This window comes from Schistocerca piceifrons, chromosome 7 (assembly GCF_021461385.2).
Source record: "Schistocerca piceifrons isolate TAMUIC-IGC-003096 chromosome 7, iqSchPice1.1, whole genome shotgun sequence".
NCBI lineage: Eukaryota > Metazoa > Arthropoda > Insecta > Orthoptera > Acrididae > Schistocerca > Schistocerca piceifrons.
Window position 1 is genome coordinate 153447693 of NC_060144.1, and position 21838 is coordinate 153469530.

The following is a 21838-nucleotide window of genomic DNA, read 5'->3' on the forward strand; positions in this document are numbered from 1 at the left end:
AACTTTTTTTGTCTTATTGGTACGCACGTTCTTGGTGTATGTTTGGTTTAACAGCTGTTTTGAATATTAATTTATTGTTAACAGTCGAAAAGATTATACGTGCTTTCAAGTGCTCGGCGAATTTTTACTTACGAAAAGATGAACCAAAGAATTTCCATTATATTTTGTTTGAAAAATGGAATAAAGTGCTGTACGCATACGAAATGTTGACTGTTGCTTTTGACGAGTCTGCTGTGAGTAAGACGAAAATTTTACGAGTGTTGTAAACATTTCAAAGAGGGTTGAGAAGATTTTGCAGACGACGACTGCCGTGGACACCCTAGCACATAAACTACTGATGACGATGTGGAAGAAGTAAAGAAAAGATTTCTGAAAAATTGCCGAATCACCATCAGAGAGGTTGCTGATGACGTCAGCGTATCCTCTGACTCATGCCAAACAGTTTTTGTGGATCTTTTGGGCATGAAACATGTAGCAGTAAAGTTTGTTCCGAATTGTTGAATTCTGACCAAAAACGACGTCGCATAGACATGGCCCAGAAATTGCTGAATGAAATCGACAACGATCCAGAACTTCTAAAGAAGTGACGAAACATGGGTATACGGGTATGACGTCGAAGGCAAGACACAATCACCCCAATGGAAACTGTCTGAAGAGCCAAGACCGAAAATAATTCGACGAGTTTTGTCATATGTGAAGGTTCTTCTCACTGTTTTCTTCGATTACGATGGGATAGTTTATTACAAGTTCCTGCCATGTGGTCGTCCTGTCAGTAAGGAAAATTACGTGCAAGCTATGTGCCGTGTGCGTGAAGCAGTCCGAAGAAAATACCCAGAATTGTGGAAAAACCAATCGTGGCAACTACATCACGGTAATGCTCCCGCCAAATCTGTTATGTTACTCGGCCATCGTATTCGCCGGACATGGATGGCCCCCTGTGACTTCTATTTCCGAGACAGAAGAGAGTAATGAAAGTACGTCGTTTTACCACCACTGACGAGATAAAAACAGATTCACTGAAGGAGCTGAGCACCATCACGAAAAGTGAGTTCCAGAAGCGCTTCCAAGGTTAGAAAAAGCACTGGCACAAATGTGTTATATCTGAGGGGATTACTTTGAAGGGGCCAAAGTTGATGTTGACGAATAAGTATACTTAAAGAAAAACAAATATTCCCGGTGCTTTTTGGTCACACTTCGTAGGTTTACATTTGTGCTCGGCAACATAGACTGCAAGGCCGAAAGGCCAGAAACTCAATTGAAATAGACTGAAGTAATGGATCATAAACTCATCGAAAAGAAAATTGTGCAGATTAACAACGAAGTCTTGAACCACTTGATGAGCTTTTTGTATTTGGGACAGTTAATGGTGATAACAGTTTCGCGTGACTCAGAAACCTGTTGCAAGTATTTCAATTGGACGCCACTTCGGCGATTTGCATGTTCCTAATCTTCCCCAGTTATCCACCCGGGGAAATGAGACCTACAAGTTAAACTTGAATCCGAGGCACGTGTCATTTCTGGTGAATCTGTACATCAGTGGGAGGGGAATACTAGATTAAAAGGCAGACTGAAAAAATCCATGGTCCCACCACGATTCTGTCATGCGTCCTTTCGGTTGCAAGGCATACGCTTGATCGCTAGACTACCAGGCCCGACTTATCGCACCCTTGTTACAAAGGTGACACACCTAGAATATGTTCAATTTTTGACTTGTTACTGTGACAGAGTTGAATAAACGATACATGAACAGGCACCAAAAGTGTCTTTGTATAATTTCTTAATTTGGCCTGTATGGGTCAGTTTCGTCACTTTGATTGTTTGGGATAAGAATGTGCTCTTAGCTACAAAAGCTTCGCATTGTTAGGTTAGCAGTGAATTCCATAGCCAACATATTGTTAAGAAGTTCAAAACTGTACTATTTTGAATTGTGTCGTTATTGTGGATAGCAGTCACAAAAAGCAGCCTGATTTTTTGATTGTGTCATTAAAGTTGATAAAGGTTAGCCTAGAATGGCTAAATAATGCGGATTTTGCCTTCTGAATAATCATTTCTGGATATTTCAATTTACGTCAGTTTTAATGAACAAATGGAAATGGTACCAATTCTGTCCTTTGGGCATAAAAGTTAGTTATTTTTTAATTTAACCACAGTTCCCTCTCCCAAGTAAATAAGATACTATTGATTATTGTGTGGATTTTACCTTTTGCGATGATCTGTTGTTGATCTTTTGAGCTGTTTCACTTTAGAAGAATTACTTTCTACCGTTGTGTCAGTTTTGAATAAGCAGGTCAGGATATTTTGAGTTGTCTCACTTTTTAAGAATATGTTCATACATTTCCATTTCTGTCATTTTTCATGTAGAATAATGACGTTGTTATCAGGGCATTGGCATGTCATATTGCACGATAACACAGTAATCTGGGATGCATTAAAGAAAAAAAAGTCCATGAAGTAAGTCCAAGTGAGAGGTAGCAAAGAAACAATATAATAAAATACTCCATGAGCTACACTGTCATAGAAATGCAGCTTCCGTAATGGATTCCCATAATGAAATAGGATCAATTGTTGTGCCGTGAAATTGACGTTCTGCCTAGTGTAAACACGCAACCATTTGACTACGTAGGCAGTGCCGTTCCGCCTAAACTTTTAAGATGTTTTATATTTGCTTTGAACCAAGTCTTAAGTAAATAGGAATAACGAACTATTGTCATTTTTTCATTTTTTACAAACCAGTAATTAGGTATTGTCATCTTTAACAATCGTATACCTTAAAAAAGAACTGGTGTACGTACAGGGAGAAAATTCAGATCCAATTTGTACATTTTGACGCATAGAATTTACAGTGGATAGTCAACTGTAGATACAAAATTTTTTTTATGTCAACTTTACATACAAATGTAATTTCTTAGACTTTCCCGGCGATGTGATGACATCTCGTGGAAATCGGGTTTTCTGCCGGGTATCAGCGTCTTCCAAACACGATATTTCGACGTCATTACTTGACGTCTTCATCAGGTGTGACGGAACGGCACTGCCTACGTAGTCAAATGGTTGCGTGTTTACACTAGGCAGAACGTCTATTTCAGGTGTGACACCTGATGAAGGCATCAAGTAATGAAGTCGAAATATCGTGTTTGGAAGACACTGATATCCGGCAGAAAACCCGATTTCCACGAGATGTTTACATACAAAATTTTTTTTCTGATATAAAAACTTGTGACACTTCACTACATCTTTAACTATTTTCCTGCACTAAGTAGGACAAAAATTAAAATTATAATAACAAGGAAACTTGTTTTGTTTTTATGAAATTTAAAATTGATAATTAGTCGTATAGTTGCAGAGGAAAAGCCTCTCTGTAGTTGTTTTCACAAAAAGGCTTTAATGTGAAATAATAAACATCGACTGTACTTATACCGCAGAACAGCAGAATGAGTCTGTGAGGAGAACTCAGTGACGGAAAATGGACTAGTCATTGGGTGTCGCCGGCCGAAGTGGCCGAGCGGTTCTACGCGCTACAGTCTGGAACTGAGTGACCGCTACGGTCGCAGGTTCGAATCCTGCTTCGGGCATGGATGTGTGTGATGTCCTTAGGTTAGTTAGGTTTAAGTAGTTCTAAGTTGTAGGGGACTGATGACCTCAGATGTTAAGTCCCATAGTGCTCAGAGCTTTGGGGTGTCACGTAGGTCACAAATCGACAAGGGACATTAGAACACTTCTGCAGCTATCCAAGTCGACTGTTGGTGACGTTATGGTGAGGAGGAAATGCGAACGAAGAACCGTACCTGAATGAAGACAAGGCAGACCACATGTACTAACGGACAGGGACCGCCGAGCGTTATGGAGTGCAGTTGTAAAAATCGCATGAAATTAAGAGACGAAATCACTCATCAGTTCCAAAGTGTTACCAGCAGTACAACTAGCACAATGACTGTACGTAGAGATGTGTAAAGAACGTGGCACAACGGCCGAGCAGCTCCTCGTAAGCATACATTACTGTCGCCAATCCTAAGTGACGCTTGAGGAGGTGTATAGAGCCACTTGACAGTGGATGACTGGAATCGAGTGATTTCGAATGATCAATCACGCTATACCTTGTGGCATTCCAATGGAAAGGTTTGGGTGTGGCAAATGCCTGGAAAACGTTACTTGCCATCATGTGTTGGACCAAAAGTAGAGTACGGAAGAGGTGGGTCTATTTTTCGTGATTAGGGTGTGGTGTCCTGTTCGTCCTTAAGAAAACGCTAAATGCGGAAGTATACGGACACATTTTACAGCTTTAGTTCGGAGATGACGATAACACTGGTCAACAGTGCTACGAGTATCAGCAGTTGTTTGATGGTGCAGATTTCAGATCTGAGGTATCTTTGCAACCGCAAAATGTCAATATTTCATATCGTTAAATCATAATGTACATAGAGAAACATTCTCTTGAAATTAGCTGGTAATACAAATTAAATTAAATACAAATAAAATAGAAACAGAGACTAAATCTGTTAAGTGGTACGATGTGAAAAACGTACCACCATGAAAAGGTTACAGTTTGATAAAAGTGACTTATAACTAACTAACGCTTTCTGTTGAGTCAGGAATTTTTGTTTCAAGCTATTCCGTTTGTGGGCTGCTTCAGAGAGAACTCGTTAAATGTTGTTGTTGTGGTCTTCAGTCCTGAGACTGGTTTGATGCAGCTCTCCATGCTACTCTACCCTGTGCAAGCTGCTTCATTTCCAAGTAACTACTGCAACCTACATCCTTCTGAATCTGCTTAGTGTATTCATCTCTTGGTCACCCTCTACGATTTTTACCCTCCACGCTGCCCTCCAATACTAAATTGGTGATCCCTTCATGCCTCAGAACATGTCCTACCAACCGATCCCTTCTTCTAGTCAAGTTGTGCCACAAACTTCTCTTCTCCCCAATCCTATTCAATACCTTCTCATTAGTTATGTGATCTACCCATCTAATCTTCAGCATTCTTCTGTAGCACCACATTTCGAAAGCTTCTATTCTCTTCTTGTCCAAACTATTTATCGTCCATGTTTCACTTCCATACATGGCTACACTCCATACAAATGCTTTCAGAAACGACTTCCTCACACTTAAATCTATATTCGATGTTAACAAATTTCTCTTCTTCAGAAATGCTTTCCTTGCCATTGCCAGTCTACATTTTATATCCTCTCTACTTCGACCATAATCAGTTATTTTGCTCCCCAAATAGCAAAATTCCTTTACTACCTTAAGTATTTCATTTCCTAATCTAATTCCCTCAGCATCACCTGATTTAATTCGACTACATTCCATTATCCTCGTTTTGCTTTTGTTGATGTTCATCTTATATCCTCCTTTCAAGACACTGTCCATTCCGTTCAACTGCTCTTCCAAGTCCTTTGCTGTCTCTGACAGAATTACAATGTCATCGGCGAACCTCAAAGTTTTTATTTCTTCTCCATGGATTTTAATACCTACTCCAGATTTTTCTTTTGTTTCCGTCACTGCTTGCTCAATGTACATATTGAATAACATCGGGGAGAGGTTACAACCCTGTCTCACTCCCTTCCCAACCACAGCTTCCTTTTCGTGTCCCTCGACTCTTATAACTGCCATGTGGTTTCTGTACAAATTGTAAATAGCCTTTCGCTCCCTGCATTTTACCCCTGCCACCTTCAGAATTTGAAAGAGGGTATTCCAGTCAACATTGTCAAAAGCTTTCTCTAAGTCTACAAATGCTAGAAACGTAGGTTTGCCTTTCCTTAATCTTTCTTCTAAGATAAGTCGTAGGGTCAGTACTGCCTCACGTGTTCCAATATTTCTACGGAATCCAAACTGATCTTCCCCGAGGTCAGTTTCTACTAGTTTTTCCATTCGTCTGTAAAGAATTCGCGTTAGTATTTTGCAGCCGTGATTTATTAAACTGATAGTTCGGTAATTTTCGTATCTGTCAACACCTGCTTTCTTTGGGATTGGAATTATTATATTCTTCTTGAAGTCTGAGGGTATATCGCCTGTCTCATATATCTTGCTCACCAGATGGTAGAGTTTTGTCAGGACTGGCTCTCCCAAGGCTGTCAGTAGTTCTAATGGAATGTTGTCTACTCCCGGGGCCTTGTTTTGACTCAGATCTCTCTTCAATATCATTGAGGTCGTGATGGAATCTTTCACCTTGCTGGTCGCTTAAGTCTCCTAAGTAATTAGGAAACTTATCAAGATGATTATATAGGAGATAGAGTTTGATAATCATATTCTACCCTAGGATATGAAATCCTGACAGCATGTCACCATGAGACTTCCATAGTTAGCAGGTTTTAAGTGCCAAGAAAGTTTTCCATTGCTACCACTGATGACATCCATGCAACTTTTTTCTTGATGTTCATCTTTGTGACAAATTAGGAGTATTAGGATGTGATATTTTATGACTGTTTTTCATACCAGCTCCCTTTGTCTTAACGGTACAAAAATAGCAGTCACTTGTGTGATGTACTGCACATGGGGATTTCTAAACGTTAACCCTTTTGCATGGGTCCAGTCACGCAGCGTTTCCTCACGATTGTGATGTACAGTATGTGGTGTCAATGCTTTGTTTTGGTTGCCAAGAGTGAGTGCAATGTATGCTTTATAACCTTACCTCACAAAAGATGTTATATTGCTGCTTTGACGAATAAGGGTGTAGTATTTACAAATGTAACAGAAACTGTCTAGATCATAAGTACGTTGATGTCTTTTCGTAGCCACGATGAAATGACATGAGATCTGAAAGAAGAAAGATGCAATAACATAACGCTGTCGATGACATAAACAAGTAAGTAATTAATCTAACCGCAAATGGCTGGAATTCTGATTAAGCCAGAGTGTGAAGAGTAAAATCGATTACAGATTTCAAATCAGCGGATCAAAAACGTTGAGAATCATTAAAAATATAGCATACAACTAAGAGTTCGAAAAAATTTGTTGACCACTTTAAATTTTGTCACCAGGACAATGCACACTGCCATAAAGCAGCCTCTGCGGGGGAATAATTTGTGGACCATAACATTGCTGAAGCGTACTGGTTTGCTCAGAGTCCCAACCTGAACCCTATGGAACACATCTGAAGTGAAGTGAGTTTGAAGGTCGACTGGCTCCAGACCGTAGCGTCCAACATACCACCTTGTCTGGTTTCGCCTCTTCAGGGAGAATCGGCTGCTGTTCCTCCACAGATATTTAGACTGCTTATTGAGAACGTCCCCAGCAGAAGACAGATGTTCGTACGAGTAGTACATTCATTATGTCTCTGACATGAATATTATGCACGAGAAAATTCTGTCAAAGTATACAACTTAAGACATTCAGAGGATGTCCCTGGGCTAAAGTATCAATTTAAAAGAATTATTTAAATGTAGCAGTATCTGCAGTTTTGCTCTAATTGTTCTTAGGTTGGTTCTATGACGTTGTGTGCTCACCGGCAGCTAGATGGCATCGTTGTCTTCGCTTGCACTAGGTTAAAAACGTTAAACCTACAACACGCATCTGCTCCAAAAGGAAGTAAGTCGACGCGGCAGACGCAATATTGACATGGCGCAGACAATCATAAACATTTCTTTGGTTATCCTAGGAAAAAGTATTTTTTTGTTTTAAAGTGTCAGACCGTCTTGTGGCAGTATCACTTACAGCATGGATATTGTAGAAATGTTCGAAAGTAGCTTCTATGCCAGTTAAGAGCGAAAGTGCTCTGTATGTGTAGTGAAAGTCAAGGCTAAACCGCTGCGCAAGGCGAATACAGTACAACCGGTGTAACCGCTTTTAGCACCGTAAACAGTGAAATATGCATTCGAACTGGACGAAAGGCGCCCCCCCCCCCCCTCACACACAAACACAAACACACACACACACACACACACAGTATCAGCGACTAATAGTGTTGTGGACTGTTGTTTGCGAAACTGCAGCTCGTTGAAATAACGGAGCCGATAAGAAACAAGCCCGTAGGATGTATTTTCTATTAATAGTCTTGTGGAGCCGGTTTATCAAGGGACAGCATTGAAAGATTATGAATCATTTTCTGCAAACCGCGAATGTCGGGATAAGCCAGCAGGATACTATACAGTAGCGGAAACTAGTATAAAGGCAGATTCAATGAAAGTAATAGTACAATGTCTGAAGTATACATGTATAGAATTTGTAGTAGATACATACAAGACATAAACAATCGTGACGGAATTACATAGTTTATTTCATAACACGAGTAACAAAATAAGGCCTCTCCATTTCCTGGATGTAAACTGATGTAAAGGCACTCACCTTCCTGTTGAGTTATTGCATCTGTAGTACTTTTTCCAGCCTCTGTACTTCCTAATTGCCTCAAAAATTAGTTCTTGCCGTGAAACTGTCGCCCACGCTTCTCATGACGCTCTTTTCAGTTCACGTACGGCCTCAAATTGCCTCCATTGCGATAAACACGCCTTACAAGTGCTTCCCAAAGGTTTTAGACGAGGTTCAAATCCGAGTTACGTGCAGGCCAGGACAAGACATCGATATCTTTATGTTCAGACCACGTTTTGGTTGTGGCAGAAGCATAGAAAGATGCAGTATCTTGTTGGCGCATTACACTTCCGTCCGTTAGGTCCTCATACATTCCAGCATCACAGTGTACGTGTTAGATTTCATTCTCGTTTTCATCCAAGCAATGCGTGCCTTACCTTTAGCGCAGAAGGCTGCCCAAATCATAACACTTCCACTATCAAAATTTTGTTGTTTCTTACCTGCTGCTCTGTTCGCAGACCGTGTTACTAATACTGAAATCCATTCTGCCCATCTAAATTAAACTTCTTCTCATCAATGAAGATAACTTTATTCCTTTTTGAAATGCATGACATATGTTTTTCAGCAAATTCCAATCCACCCTGTTTAAGTTTCGGTGTTAGAGCGGGTTTTTGCAGTCGTTTCTTGAATGCAAGATGTTTGTCGTACGCGTGTGGCAGTTAATAGCAACTGTAGACCAGGAACACGTTGAGAGGAGTATGGGCTTGTGCTTGCTTCGCGCAAAAGTAACCCTTTGTACTTTGCCCATATTTTACGTTCTGTTCATAGCACTTAACGAATTATCAGTCACTATACTTGAAAGTACAACTTCTTGGTAATTTGACGATTAGAGAGTACCACTTCCTTGTACGTACCGATTTTTCCTTTTTATCAAGTGGTAACTGTTTTCCGCGTGGCATTGTCACAATCGTGTTTTATGTTCACGACACGCACTGTCAGTAATGATGTCTGTTTCCTATCTGTAGTAAAGGCATGTACAAACACACTAACAACGCTCAGACCCGACTGCCTTTATACCGAGTTCCAATAGTCGGTATACTGGATTTCATATTATTGCATATGCACTCTTGCTCATAAATTAAGGATAATTGCAGAATGTGGTGCCACACAACATGGCACTACACAAATCTGGCGCTAATAGCATAGGAACATAGAGAACACACAGGACACAGATCTTTAAGCCTACGGTATTGGTGATAAGTTGAGAAAACCGTCCCGAAACTCGTCTTCTACGAAAAACGCCACTGTTTCCTGCGCACGTACCCCAACATTAATATGGGATATGGTCACCATGCACACGTACACAGGCCGCACAACAGGTAGGCATACTCTGGATCACGTGGTCGAGCAGCTGCTGGGGTATGCCTCCCATTCTTGCACCAGTGCCTGTCGGAGCTCCTGAAGTGTCGTAAGTCAATTGCCGCATGGTTATACCCCAAGGTGATTTAAACCCGCAAACCGCCCACCAGAGCGTTGTTTCACCATGTATCAGCATTATCCTTAATTTATGAGCATGAGTGTACATTGTGTACAACTATTCCAACCGACATTGTTAATGTTCCTGCAAACACCTATGCCTTTACACTGATTTCCACTAGTGTAGTTCATTCGTAGGGTGCCTCATATTGTGCCAACCTCCAGGCAACGGAGAGTGCGGTACGTTGCCGATGGTTTTCTCATGGAGTTCCAATTTGTTTTTGTTCTGCGGCATCGTAACTCGCAGCTCTGGAGTACAAATTTGTTCTTACTTGTGATGTTCCAAGAAGATCCGCGGGAACGTCGTCTGTGCTTCGGACACTGTACATGTCAGGTGTGACTACTAAACGACAAAACATCTTGAAGTAACGCGGCTTTCAACTCGCTACATAAAGTCTGGAACGATTTTATCTGAATACAAAAGTTCTTACATAGGTTTCATCATAATTTAAGCAATATCAGATCATATTTTCGTAAGTTAGTATGAAAATATTGAAACCAACATTATCTCACCCTTTGTGTAATATCCCAATCGATTGACTTTCGTTTTCGTGTTACATGTTAAAAGCAGATTCTCTCCATTTAAATAGTGTAGATACATTTTTATGTAGAGTGGCCATTTTCCACAGTAGCTGTGTAAATACTCGTTTTTAACTGTAGGACTTTGGTGTGTTGTAGTGTTCACGTTCATTACCCTTCTTTAATGTGAAAGGCGTCTTCAGTTAATATTACATGATGTTATAGATACATGAAACGTCAGAACATCCAAAATTAAATGGTACCACTGTTGTGCTTTATGTTACGAAGTAAGATAAACATTTAACGTCCCATCGACGTCGGCGTTATTAGGACAAGGTCGGATTGGGGCAGGATGCAGAAAGAAACAGGCCGTGTCCTTTTGTAAGTAACCATCCCTGTATATTTACCGCTGCGATTTAGAGGAGTTACGAAAAGAGTCAAGAATCTGTGCGAAGACAACCACCGTAACATCAGAACACTCGAAGGAATGAATCTGTTTTAAGGCAAGGTGGAGTTCTATCTCCTCTTCTTTAGTACAATGAACGAAATCCAGGGAGAAGTACACCAAACCATCGCAGGTGAAAAAATGAAAACAATATTGACTACGAAGCCTTTCACGACGGAGTTCTTGAATAAAATGCTATCGGTAAACTTACCGAGCCAAATTTGGATAAAACCCCAAAGCTACGATGACTATCTCCATCATCGTCGGCAGGGGCTATTTCTGATGATATACGTAAGTGGAGCGGAGCTAAACAAGATCTTCAAACCAAAACTGTGTACGAGGGTAACTCTGTAAGTATCTGCAATCAATTTTTATAATGTGTTACAACTAGAGTACACGGTTTTTATTGATATAATTTTTCAGCATAGTCACACTGCTTTTTTATTAATTTGGTCTTACGTTGCACAAGCTTTGCGATACACTCTGAAAAAAAGAAAAGGATTTTAGTTGCGCAGCAAGCCATGTATGCACCGCTTCTTTCGGCTGTTGATCGAAGCTGAATCGATGGTGCCTTCAAGCATCTTTTAAGTGGACGAACTGCAGTGGTAACTCGTTTCGGAAACGTTTCACCTTCATTATCATGGCGGTATACCAGGTGCTGATAGCTGCTGACAGTTTCACACATAGCTACGCTTGTGCTCTTCGTCGTGTTGTTTTGGAACCCATCTCGCATAGACTTTGTGAAAGTTAAGCGTGTTGTGCATCGTTTCGTACGCAGAACCATAACTAATCTGCACATAATTTGCCATGTCGTCAATAGCCACTCGTCCGTTATTCAGATTGTTCATATTGGCATCACCTGTAGCTGGTCGCTCTGGTGTTTTCTCATCCTTCACGCTCGTTCTGCCACTTTTCAACTTTTCACTCCAATGGTAAACACTTCGCTGTGACAAAATGTTCAAATGTGTGTGAATTCTTATGGGACTTAACTGCTAAGGTCATCAGTCCCTAAGCTTACACACTATTTATCCTAAATTATCCTAGGGACAAACACATACACCCATGCCCGAGGGAGGACTCGAACCTCCGCCGGGACCAGCCGCACAGTCCACGACTGCAGCGCCTCAGACCGCTTGGCTAATCCTGCGCGGCTCGCTGTGACAACACGTTGTCCCTGTATTGTGCTGAAACCTTCTGTCAAATACCGCTACTGGTACACCTTCAGACCACAAAAAACTGATTACGCAACGCTGTTCTTTCATGATGCAAACAGAGAATGGTGCCGGCATCTTTACGTCGCAAGAGCACAAAGCGGACTAACGTGATAACGCTGCAACTCACCACACAAGACGTTAAATCTGCAACACCCATCTGCTCCAAACGGTAGTGAGGTAAAAAGCACCTCAGCTTGCGTATGTGCAAAACATGCTCTCCCCTCATTTTCTCAAATATTTGACACACAAGAATATAACGAAGAACTCGCAGCTATTTAAGCTGTGCGATTAGGTTCCATGCTTAACCACACCTTCGGTATAGCGACGTATTCGGAAGTGAACAGCCAAATATGTGTGATATGGAGGAATGTTCCTTTTTTCACGTACATGTATTTAAGCTGTCCTCTTAGTTTCCTGCCTAAACACACACTCGGGAATCGTCACATACACGGAAATAAACAGCCAAATAATTATTTCATTTATCATTTTCTAATCAGAAGGAAATATATATAACATTGAATATTACAGAACGTACTTGTAATATATTCATAAGAACGTCCCAGAATGTGTTAATGACGTGGTCCTACGTCCTTAATTGTGTCGTGCACGACACTACCCGTTACACTACGTACGATTTCTGTTTTTTTGTCTTAGGTATAATAGTTCATCTTTAAGGCTTAATGTCATTGAAGCGTATTTAACTGACATTTAATGATAAGGGTGCTGTGTATGTGATAAATCGTCAGTGCGCCGTTTCTTGAAAGGCATACTGCAAGTTATAAATCAAAACAGGTAAATGTGCCGATAAATTTTGGGTATACGATGAATCGCACAAATCTAAGGGCTGTCAATTCGACTGAATACCTAGGAATTACAATTACGAGCAACTTAAATTGCAAAGACCACATAGACAATATTGTGGGGAAGGTAAAACAAAGACTGCGCTTTGTTGGCAGAACACTTAGAAGGTGCGACAAACCCACTAAAGAGACAGCCTACATTACACTTGTCCGTTCTCTGCTGAAATATTGCTGCGCGGTGTGGGAGACTTAACAGGTAGGATTCACGGAGGACATCGGAAAAGTGCAAATAAGTGCAGCCCGTTTCGTGTTATCGCGCTATAGGGGTGAGAGTGTCAATGATATGATACGCGAGTTGGGGTAGCAGTCACTGAAACAAAGGCTGTTTTCTTTGCGGCGAGATGTATTTACGATATTTCAATCACCAACTTTCTCTTCCGAATGCGAAAATATTTTGTTGACACCCACCTACGGAAAGATTTAGGTGTTCCTTTTTCCCACGCGCCATTCGAGACTGGAATGGTAGAGAAGTAGTATGAAAATGGTTCGATGAACCCTCTGCCAGGCACATAAGTGTTAATTACAGAATAACCATGTAGATGTAGATGTAGAAGAAATATTGCGTCTGCCGCGTCGACTCACTTCCTGTTGGAGCAGATGCGTGTTGTAGGTTTAACGTCCTTAACCTACTGCAGGCGAAGACAACGGTGCCACCTAACTGCCGGTGAGCACACAACGCCATAGAACAAACATAAGAACACTTCCTGGCAGATTAAAACTGTGTGCCGGACCGAGACTCGAACTGGGGACCGTTCCCTTTGGCCGGCAAGTGCTCTACCAATGGTTCAAATGGCTCTGAGCACTGTGGGACTTAACTTCTGAGATCGTCAGTCCCATACAACTTAGAACTACTTAAACCTAACTAACCTAAGGACATCACGCACATCCATGCCCGAGGCAGGATTCGAACCTGCGACCGTAGCGGTCGCGCGGCTCCCAAGTGCTCTACCAACTGAGCTATCCAAGCACGACTGATGCCCCGTCCTCACAGCTTTACTTCTGCCAATACCTCGTCTCCTACCTTCCAAACTTTACAGAAGCTCTCCTGCGAACCTTGCAGAACTAGCACTCCTGAAAGAAAGGATACTGCGGAGACATGGCTTAGCCACAACCTGGTGGATATTTCCAGAATGAGATTTTCACTCTGCAGTGGAGTGTGCGCTGATATGAAACTTCCTGGCAGATTAAAACTGTGTGCCGGACCTAGACTCGAACTCGGGACTTTTGCCTTTTGCGGGCAAGTGCTCGGTCCGGCACACAGCTTTAATCTGCCAGGAAGTTTCATATCAGCGCACACTCCGATACAGAGTGAACATCTCATTCTGGAAACATCCCTTAGGCCGTGGCTAAGCCCTGTGTCCGCAATGTCCTTTCTTTCAGGAGTGCTGGTACTGTAAGATTCGCAGGAGAGCTTCTGTACAGTTTGGAAGATAGGAGACGAGGTACTGGCAGAAGTACAGCTGTGAGGACGGGGCGTGAGTCGTGCTTGGATAGCTCAGTTGGTAGAGCACTTGCCCGCGAAAGGCAAAGGTCCCGAGTTCGAGTCTCGGTCGGGCACACAGTTTTAATCTGCCAGGAAGTTTCATATCAGCGCACACTCCGCTGCAGAGCGAAAATCTGATTCTGGGAACTTAAAAACAATTAGAGCAAAATTGCAGATACTTATTGATTTATCCCAGCAACATTTAAGAACATCCATTGAAATGAGTTTGACAAAAGAGGCGAAACTTCTTTTGGGCAATAAATACAAACATCTGAGGACCCAAAGGGCGTTTTTCTTATACTGTTACTTATGATTTGTAATAATTGGGAGAGTAAGCAGTCACTTGTAGAAAATGCACTAAAAAAGCTGCAAACCACGGAATTCGTTGTTCACGAAGAATTCAGCATAACAGCAAGAGCTACTCACTCCACAGAATCTAGTCCGCAGCTGGTGGTCTCGTGGTTGCATTCTCGCTTCCAGAGCACGGGGTCCCGGGTTCGATTGCCGGCGGGGTCAGGGATTTTCACCTGCCTCGAGATGACTGGGTGCTTGTGTTGTCCTCATTGTTTCATTATCATTCATGAAAGTGGCGAGTCTGGACTGAGCAAAGGTTGGGAATTTGTACGGGCGCTGATAACCGCGCAGTTCAGCATCCCACAAACCAATAATCATCATCAGAATCTAATTGCGTAACTCCTATATCCCAGTCAAGGCTCTATGAACGACCGCAACGCTACAAAGCGCCAGAAAATGAAGTCGTGGTCCCTGATATTACAGGGAAGTGTATCACGTGGCTGCTACGAAGCCAAACAGCTTCTCGCAGCGCTAGCGCCGTCTGATCGGACGCTCGTTTGCTGGAAGAAGAATTTGCCTCTCGAGAAATTCTTGCCGCTCTAGATACGCACCGAGATCCCTAGCCTTCCCAGTCTGCTGCGGAGTGCTTGGCTGGCCTGCAGCGCAGCCAGTCCAGGAGCGGCGCCTCTCTGGAGTCCACGCAGGCGCCTGCCGCATAGCTGGCGTGCTCGGAGCGGGCGTGGCGGGTCGCGAGAGGGGCGAGCCGTTGACCGGCTTGGCGCCCCTCCAGAGCACAGACCAGACGCCTAGCCCTGCGTCTGCAGCCTCGGAGGGCCTCCACGCTCCGCCACCGCCGCCCACACTCGCTTCCCAGAGGCGGCTAAAAGCGTGCCGTGACTGCGATACCGGCCACCGGCTGCCGAGCTGTGGGTGTGGAAACCCCGGGGCGCATCGTCTCGGAATATCCGTGTCACTCAGCTAACCGTCAAACTCAACGCGAGTTACTGTTCCCAGAGCACTGGCCGCAGCCCAAAACTCGTTCGCTTCTTGTTGTTTAACGGTTATCGTACAGCGCAGTGTCATATGAATACAGCGATTACAAATGGCTGTAACTGTTTAATGCATAGCGTTACGTCATAAATTACAGAGATTGCAAACGAAAGTTCAAAATCTCGATGGACGCGCAGACGCAGTGACTCGGAAGCTGGCGCATGCGCGTTGATGTGTAAGTCAAAAAATTCGCCGCGCGGGATTAGCTGAGCGGTCTGGGGCGCTGCAGTTATGGACTGTGCGGCTGGTCAAGGAGGATGTTCGAGTCCTTCTTTGGGCATAGTTGTGTGTGTTTGTCCATAGGATAATTTAAATTAAGTAGTGTGTAAGCTTAGGGACTGATGACCTTAGCAGTTAATTCCCATAGGATTTCACACACATTTGAAATGGCCGCGCGGGATTAGCCGAGCGGTCTCAGGTGCTGCAGTCATGGACTGTGCGGCTGGTCCCGGCGGAGGTTCGAGTCCTCCCTCGGGCATGGGTGTGTGTGTTTGTCCTTAGGATAATTTAGGTCAAGTAGTGTGTAAGCTTAGGGACTGATGACCTTAGCAGTTAAGTCCCACAAGATTCCACACACATTTGAACTTTCAAAAAATTCGTGTCATTCGTGAAGATGGCCAATCTCGTAGAGAATGCATTCTGCGTGTTAGAATCTAACAATAGCCCTTCTGCCGCCACGCTACAGGAAAGATTTCGTCAGTGATCCAGCCCCTCCAGGTGCCAACTGCATTTACATATGACGTCGGCAATTTGAAGAAACAAGGATGATTTTGCAAACGAAACAGCGCAAAACGTTGGAAGAAATCGCATTACGCATGAACGTCCTCCACGGAAATAGAATTATGAAGCCAGAAGGGAGCTACAGATGCCAGAAACAACGGTTTGGAGTCTTCTTAGACCAAAGCTGAAAATGAAACCGAGGAATGTTAGTAGAATGTACGAATTACGCTACAGCAGAACTGGAAGCAATGGGAGAAGAAATGTTTGCTGCGCTTGTCGTTTTTAACGACGAGAAAACCTTCCATGTAAGTGGCAAGGGGTTAGCATAACGTGCTAGTACTTGTTACGGAAAAGTTTTCTTGTGTAACTGAACACCAGTGTGACTCATCAGATGTTAATGTGTTCCGTGCAGTGCCAGCACAAAAATTGTACAGTTCATTTTTCGATTGAATTTTCTCATAATGAGAAATGAGAAGGAGCGATGTGTGTGTACATTTTTTGTGACTAAGATCGCGTTCAAAACTATTGTTGGAGTTCCACTTTGTGTTTCGAGTGAGAAGATTCCAAGATGTGCTTCAATTGTCATGTTTATTGGCATAAAGGTGCACTTTTACTGTATTGAGGATTTTAACAACTGACAAGCAACAAAGGAGTACCACATATGTAGACATGTCAACTTAAAATGGCTGCATTTTAGCTGTGTACATTTTCACTTGCAACAAATCTGGTTGGAATTTTATTTTAAAAACCTATGTGAAATGTGAAAAACATTCTGCACTAAAATGTTTGCATGAGTAATGACCGCACAGTGCAAGGTGACGTACATCCAGAAAAGTTTTTGAATGTCTGAAGATGATAATTATATCTGTAGAAACCGGTAGAAAAAAACTTTTGAATGCGATCTTGACAGTAAAAAAATTCTCTAAGGTCTATTTTCTTCATTTAATTAAACATGCTTGACCATTAACTGGTGCCACAACTTGATCCAGATTTTACTTATTACATCTTTCAGCAAGATGGAGCACCCCGATATTGGAATTTGGAGGTTCGCATATTTTCTAAATCATCGTCTTCCAGTCTGTTGTGTCCGTCATGTCGTACTGGATATGTCGACGCTGTGTTCTGTTCTTGGCCAGCTAGATCTACGCACCTGACACCAATGGATTACTTTTTGTGGGGTTATGCGCCTGCTTTGCCGAAAACAATTCCAGAACTAAAAGTTTGCATTTTTAATGCAATCACGTCGGTATCTCCACGTATGCAGCAGAATATACGACGTGAAATGGATTATCCCTTGTCCATTGCCCCTTCGGCCAAGGGGTGTCATGTAGAACAACTATAAAATACGCAAAAAAATGAACTTTCTTTTACATTCTCTTTAGTGCTTACATCGATGTGTCGCTATGCATTAAATAGCTACAGCTGTTTTTAGTCGTTTAAATTTGTATTGAATCGCTCTCTGTTCGTGCTAAGATTTGCTAACCTAGCCGTAATGTCTGACACCAGTCATTCTTCTTGTAATTGAGTGCAATTTTGTGCCATTACAGAAGTAATCGTACCCCATCCAATTTTTACATATTTGCCGTTCATAATTTCCTCATTTTGCGTGGGGGAAAGGGGGGAGGGTTGCTGGCAGCAATTCAACATGCGATTCTCGTCTCGTGCACAGGTCGAATATTACGTTGACTTCTCATTATGTGATATTGTTCTTCTACACTTGCAGGATTAGACATTTGCCTGTTTCGATACCTACCTTTTCTCGATCGATCCTCGTCGAATTTTTCTCCCTTTAGGTTTATATCAAGATTTTCAGAGGTACGATTAGCTACTCATTCTGATAATGTGTTCGTTCCATTCTGTTCTGTTTTAATGGATTTTATTTCCTAATTTGCAGATGTTCAGTTCATTCTTAATTCGTAACCCACTACGTTGTTTTACTTTTACTGCTTGGAGAAATCTCATTTCTGTTATCTGAAGTTTATTCTCTTGTTCTTTATGCTTGAGCCATGATTCACTTCCATACGGTAAAGTAGGAATGGTTATCGTCTTACAAAATTTCAGTACCATCCTTACATGTAGTGCTTTTAAGGTACTTCTGAATGTTTCATATATATTTACGAATTTTGCTAGTTTCTTCTCTGTATCTCAATCACATTCATATGTTATGTCACATCCTAAATAGTTAAATACTTATCTTTTATTATGTGTTATTATCAACAACAATTTTTTATCCTGTGGAATCTTTTACCTTTAAAATCGGGGTTTTGATTTTCTTGTTGATTATATACTTCCCATATTTTCCCCAACAAATAAATTCCTTTTCGGCCAAAAGTGGGACATCGTCTTCATAAATGTGGTAGGATAAAATAGTGTCACTGTTCTTTGGAATAACTGCAGTAAAATGGACTTTACATCCTCGTATTGCATCGTCGACGTATATGTTGAGAAGTGTACCTGACGCCTGTGTTTGTCAATACAGGCTGTTAATTAATCATTTAAAGCTAAGAACGATTGAGGCACCTTTGTACAAGTATTTGTCATAAGTCATGATAACTTTTTTCACTATTCTTCACAGATATTCTCTGTACCTTTATAAAATCCTTGAATATTAAGTGGGTATCTCTGTTAAACTTGGTTGGTTCTTTTAATGATTTGCTTCAACACAAATACTCCATCTGCCAGAGTACAATTTGTATGCAATGTCCAGCATGCCAAACACACTATGATTTTCACAGTTATTGCTATCTCCCTTTTTGAACACTGATATTACTTTTGTCTTGAACCTATAACTAAAATATTTAAAAGAGGCGTAGAAATATACCGCATTTATAAGAATAAAAAATTTTTACCTTGATGAGCGCTTGATAAAATTTCCTAGCTAAGGGATTTAGATGCAAATGGGATTGGGGAGGAAGCAATGTGAGAAATGAAGTGGGATGGTTGTTAGAGAGGGTCAAAAGACAGGATTTAGGTGGTAGCAAGCAGGTAGGATTGCACCTGTGCAAGAATAAGACTAATTGCAGCCTTCATTCGTTAAAGGGACAGTTAGGTTACCACCCTACCGCGATTTACTCTCCACAGGATAAAGATAACAGGCAGCCCATACTGTGAATGTGGGAGTGACGTCCGAGGCGTTGTGTACAAATAAACGAGACTAGTAGCCCTTGAGGCAAACTAGACGGAGTAGCTATTAACTGCTTATTTACGTAGATTTAGATACTGAAGACCACGAGACTAAGGTGAGATACTGATTGGAGAGATGTGACTCGCGGAAGGAAGAAGGTAATCGGGAAATAGCCATTTTCGTAGTCAGCATTTTATATCTAATGGTTGTGCATCGATGCCGGTCATGTATTAATAAAAATACTTTGCGATGGAGAATGGAAATTTTTATGTTGATAACTGATTTTCTTAATTGTGCGTTGTGGTCAACAACAATATATATGAGGTGGAACGAAAAATATGTAGCACCATGAGTTCTGGATTTTTTTTCTTTAATTTGAAGTAAAGTCTTATGGGACCAAACTGCTGAGATCATCGGTCCCTAAGTTTATACACTACTTAATCTAACTTAACGCTAAGGACGGCACACACACACATGCCCGAAGGAGGACTCGAACCTTCGACGGGGTAAGCCGCGCGGACCGTGACAAGACGCCTCAGACCGCTCGGCTACCCCGCGCGGCAGTTATGGATTATGTACATCAAAACTGAATAGAAATTCCGCCTTACGCAAGACACCGTTTAACTAGTTTTATTTTACTCGAACATGTTACAACACTTCCTGTATTATCTTCAGTGGTTTTTTACTTATTATCTTTCTCACATGACGCTGTTATTAATGTATTTTGGTAGTTTTATAACTACCATGCGTTCTACAGCGTGTTTTATGATGTGGACTTGACTCCCTTGTTTGTGAGTAGCGAGCAAGGTGGCGCAGTGGTTAAAATCGCATCGGGAGGACAACGGTTCAAATCCGAGTCCGGACATCCTAATTTAGGTATTCTATGATTTCGCGTCAGACAAATGCCGGTATGATTCCTTTGAAGGGACACGGTCTATTTCCTTCCCTAACCTTGAAACAATCCGAGCTTGTGCTCCATCTCTAATTATCAAGATGTCCACGGGACGTTAAACCTTAAACTTACTTTCGTTTATGACATGTTAAAACTCTTACGTATTTTGCTGTTGTGTCATTTAATTCACGATAAACAAGAGGAGTAAGATCACAACATAAAGAAACACGACAAACTGTAGATTTCGAGATACATACAAAACTGCTAAATACGTACCTGAGACAGTCATGTGAGAAAGAAAATAAATAAAAACCTATTAAAACTTACAAAGAAATTGCTGATACATTTTTGAGTAAAGCAAAACTAAGCAAACGTGTCTTACATAAGGCGGAATTTGCCTCCAATTTTTCTTAACAAGTACGGAAAGAACAATGTTTCTACAAGTGAAATTCTTTTTGGAGCTCACCGAAGTCCAATGGCAATTTGTCGAATTTCATGACTCATCGCTCTCGTAGCTCTAAAAAATTAATGCACTCATTCACAATCGCAGTCTATAGTTTGTCCGTCATACGTAGTATTTCTGCGAGTCATTTCAAAAATGGTTCAAATGGCTCTGAGCACTATGGGGCTTAACATCTGAGGTCATCAGTCCCCTAGTACTTAGAACTACTTAAACCTAACTAACCTAAGGACAACACACATATCCATGCCCGAGGCAGGATTCGAACCTGCGACCGTAGCGGTCGCGCGGTTCCAGACTGAAGCGCCTAGAACCGCTCGGCCACAACGGCCGGCAGTCATTTCAAAAAGTTCTGCACACTGTGAGATAGAATTGAAGAAAATAATTTAATTTATGAAATACATTTACAGGCCTTCGATATAATGTCTATTGTTGCTTATGACAGGTTCCCAACGTTTTGGCAACTTCTGTATTCCGGATAGCTGACCGTTGTGACCGAGCGGTTCTAGGCGCTTCCGTCCGGAACCGCGCTGCTGCTACAGTCGCGGGTTCGAATCCTGTCTCGGGCATGGATGTGTGTGATGTCCTTAAGTTAGTTACGTTTAATTAGTTCTAAGTCTTGGTGACTGATGACCTCAAATGTTAAGTCCCATAGTGCTTAGAGCCATTTGAACCATTTTTGTATTGCGGATAGCGCACCATCATTTTTGAGCTGTCGGACTACTCTCTGGAAGCTTCATGAACTCTAACAAAATATTTTCGACTGCATGATTTCGGAACAAATAAAAGTCTGGTGGGCTCATGTCAGGACTGTAAGGTGGATGGGGAAATATTTTCCAATCCATTTTTGCCGAACGTTTCATTCGCTGGTAGGGCAATATGCGGTCTCGCATTATCGTGTGAAATGAGGACATGGCCACCTAGCTTGTCAGATCTTTTTTAACAAATTTTCGGGCGATATATATTTTGCAGAAACAGCTTGTAGTACACGCGTGTTTCTGAT

At 41.8% G+C, this 21838-nt stretch overlaps 1 protein-coding gene and 1 non-coding gene across 4 annotated transcripts in view; both read left to right on the forward strand.

Annotated features, from left to right (window-relative positions):
• Positions 1-21838, forward strand: part of LOC124804676 (bumetanide-sensitive sodium-(potassium)-chloride cotransporter) — a 602437-nt gene that overhangs the window by 168868 nt on the left and 411731 nt on the right. The gene's annotated exons all lie outside the window — the stretch shown is intronic.
• Trnas-cga lies at positions 14297-14369 on the forward strand. The gene has a single exon. It is a non-coding gene; the product is annotated as a tRNA-Ser (tRNA).